This window comes from Mus caroli, unplaced genomic scaffold, assembly GCF_978045245.1.
Source record: "Mus caroli unplaced genomic scaffold, Mus_caroli_1 scaffold_6, whole genome shotgun sequence".
In the NCBI taxonomy this organism is placed as follows: Eukaryota; Metazoa; Chordata; class Mammalia; order Rodentia; family Muridae; genus Mus; species Mus caroli.
Window position 1 is genome coordinate 35,018,535 of NW_028227261.1, and position 3,688 is coordinate 35,022,222.

The 3,688-nt window shown below is 43.1% G+C and overlaps 1 pseudogene; it reads right to left on the reverse strand.

Moving 5' to 3' along the window:
* Nucleotides 1-545: 545 nt before the first annotated feature.
* LOC147004219 (protein regulator of cytokinesis 1 pseudogene) lies at nucleotides 546-2,316 on the reverse strand (annotated as a pseudogene).
* Nucleotides 2,317-3,688: the final 1,372 nt, after the last annotated feature.

Sequence of the window (3,688 nt, forward strand, 5' to 3'; positions counted from 1 at the left end):
AAATGTCCGTGAACAAAAAAATATATATTTTTAGATGTTATACTTCATGTCTTGTACCCCTGTTTGCCAAAGCTGGCCACAGTCGTTTTTTCATTTTCTAATATATAATATTGAAATAAGTAGAATTAAAAAATATTTCTGCACACCAGAAGAGGGCATTGGATCCCATTATAGATGGTTGTGAACCACCATGTGGTTGCTGGGATTTGAACTCAGGACCTCTAGAAGAGCAGTCAAAGTAGAATTATGGGGTAGAGAAAAAAAATAGCTACCAGATGTTAAAACTTGTACTTAACTATCATAACTAGCCTTTAAGGTCTCTCTTGAATCCAAAGCAAGTCTTTGTGACCTCAGTCCGCCCAGGACAGCTTCCTTTTGTCCTACTCATGTCTGAGTTAGGTGCTGTTAACAGAACCTGCCCAAGGTAGTTTCAAACATCTAAACAGATGGAAATGTATACGTCACTCCTTGTATACGTATCCGTCAGTCCAGTCTAGGCACAGGAAGCCCCAGCTGCCTAACTGGACAAGGATTCTCAGGACTGGATGTTGGTTGAATTGAGGATTCGAGACGTAGCATCAGATCTGGAAGCCTTTGAAAGTTCTCGCGCTCAGGATGCTGCCATTGAGGTCCAAGTTCTCCTTGTTGGCCCTAAGCTGGGCAGCTCAAGGTGTTTTCTTTCCAGAACACAGAGAAGTGACTACTGACTTGTTGCCAGAAGGGGGCAGTCGAGACATAGGTGACTGGTACACTGATCCACCAAAGACAGGCCCAATGCTACTGTTGGGTGTAGCACTAGACATGGTGGTAGTGTTCATCTTGTGTACTTTGCCAGACTTCTTGGGAGTCTGTCCTAGTCTTTTGCTAGGTGTCCAGGGAGTACTGCCATACAGCATCTCTGCCTCTGTCTGTTTCTTGTTCTTCAGTTGCCTCTCCTGTTTGGCTCGCTCTTTCTCCAACCGATGTAATTTCCACTGTTCTGTAACATACTCCATGAATTTCTGCCCATTCACCATAAATGCTGTTGAGTGTTCCTGTTCCCACTGTTCAATCCATGCTTTCAACTCCTCTTCCAGCTTAGGGAGTGTTTTCTGGAGCTTTGCGCGTTCCTTTTCTTCTTTTAAAAGGTTTCCCCCTCGCTTTGTAAACCGACCTGGGTCTGAAGCTTTTCTCTCAAACTCTAGGAAGTTTCCAGCTCTCTTCCCACGTCTGGACGCCTTGGAACAGCTCCTTGTGAACATCATAGTAGTTCCTTAACCGGACAATCTCAGCATCATGAAGATGGAGCAGGTGTTCTGTGTAGTCCTCAGAATAGTAAGGGGCAAAAGCCTGCCTCTGTTCCTGGCTATAAAAACACTGGTCCCAGAACTGAGCCAGCTCCACTCGGTTTTCTCAATCACTTGCTTTATGTTTTGCATTTTCAGTTCTTCTAACCGATCCACTTCTAATTTCAGCGCATTCCTGATTTTGGTTTTTGACCCAGTCATAATTGCCTCCACAGGCTTTCTCTCTTTTTCAGGTATTTGTAACCTATCCCAGAGCTCTCGGATTTGAGTGCGGAGCCCCTCACATTTTGCTTCATTTTGTGATTTTTTTTCATTTCCAGTTGCTTTAGCAACTTCTGTAATGTTGCAATATTCTCCAGTGATAAACAAAAAGCACTTTCATCTTCACACACTACATCTCTTTCAAAGCTTGTATCCGGAGTGTGTTCTAATTCTTCCATACACAGTATGATTTGTTTCTTAATGTTGACAAATTCTTCATGCCTTGATTCCTTTGTTTCCCTCAGAGTTGCCACACGCTGTCGGAATAGCTTCAGCTCTTCTAAGGTGGGGACAGAGGTGCTATCCACATCGCAGGGCGGCATACAGAGGATGTCACGGAGTTCTTGCTCCTGTTCCTGAAGTAGCTTCAGTTCCTGCTTTCTCTCCTTTTTCTGTTTTCTCATCAATTCTACTTCAGTGTGCAAATCTTTTTCTAGTTGCAAGATGGTTGTATCTTTTTCTTCCTGAAATGGCTTCACTTGTAGCTCACTGCACAGGCTACTCAGCTCCTTCTGACAGATGGATATGCTTTTGAGAAGCCTTTCCGGCAGACTCTCCTCTTCAGCAATCATTCTATCCAGAAAATCCTTTATATGCTTCTTTACAACCTCGGTTCTTTGTAGCCTCTGCTCCTCTGGAATCCCAATTAGTTCCCATATTTCCCGGAGGTGAGTTAGAGCTTTCTGCAGGCATGTGATAGACTCATCTGCTAGCACCTCACTTCTCCTCATGGTGGACGCTCCAAGCCGTCCAGAATCGAGACCCTCCACTTGCCACGTGCAGGACGGAGAACGGTAACCAGCCGCCGCAGACTTCACCCTGAGTCCGTCTCCCGAGCATTTTTAAGGTATATGCCCAAGAGTGGTGGTACAGCTGGGTCTTGAGGAATATCTATTCCCAATTTTCTGAGAAACTGACAAATTGATTTCCAAAATGGTTGTACAAATTTATACTCCCACCAGCAATGGAGGCGTGTTCTGCTTGCTCCACACTGTTGCCAGCATGTGCTGTCCTTGATTTTTTTTTTATCTTAGCCATTCTGATTGGTGTAAGGTGGAGTCTCAGGGTCATTTCGATTTGCATTTCTCTGATCACTAAGAATGTTGAGCATTTCTTTCTTTTTTTTTTTTTCATGTTTAAATTAAATTTTATTATTTGTGAAGGATCAATGACAGAATAAAAAGGGAACAAAGTTTAGCATTAGCCACAGGTGAATTAAAATCTGACTGAAATAATGGCCTGTTTGTCTATATTTCCTAGACTTTTTTTTTTTAATATTTTTATTACATATTTTCCTCAATTACATTTCCAATACTATCCCAAAAGTCCCCCATAGCGCCCCCCACTTCCCTACCCACCCATTCCCATTCTTTTGGCCCTGGCATTCCCCTATATTGGGGCATATAAAGTTTGCAAGTCCAATGGGCCTCTCTTTCCATTGATGGCCGACTAGGCCATCTTTCGATACATATGCAGCTAGAGACAAGAGCTCCAGGGTTCTGGTTAGTACATCATGTTGTTCCAACAATAGGGTTGCAGATCCCTTTAGCTCCTTGGGTACTTTCTCTAGCTTCTCCATTGGGAGCCCTGTGATACATCCAATAGCTGACTGTGAACATCCACTCCTGTGTTTGCTAGGCCCCGGCATCGTCTCACAAGAGACAGCTATATTTGGGTCCTTTCAGCAAGATCTTACTAGTGTATGCACTGGTGTCAGCGTTTAGAAGCTGATTATGGGACGGATCCCTGGATACAGCAGTCTCTAAATGGTCCATCCTTTCATCACAGCTACGAACTTTGTCTCTGTAACTCCTTCCCTGGGTGTTTTGTTCCCAATTCTAAGAAGGTGCACAATGTCCACACTTTGGTCTTCATTCTTCTTGAGTTTCATGCGTTTAGCAAATTGTATCTTATATCTTGGGTATCCTAAGTTTTGGGCTAATATCCACTTATCAATGAATACATATTGTGTGAGTTCTTTTGTGATTGTGTTACTTCACTCAAGATGATGCCCTCCAGGTCCATCCATTTGGCTAGGAATTTCATAAATTCATTCTTTTTAATAGCTGAGTAGTACTCCATTGTGTAAATGTACCATAATTTCTGTATCCATTCCTCTGTTGAGGGACATCTGGGTTCTT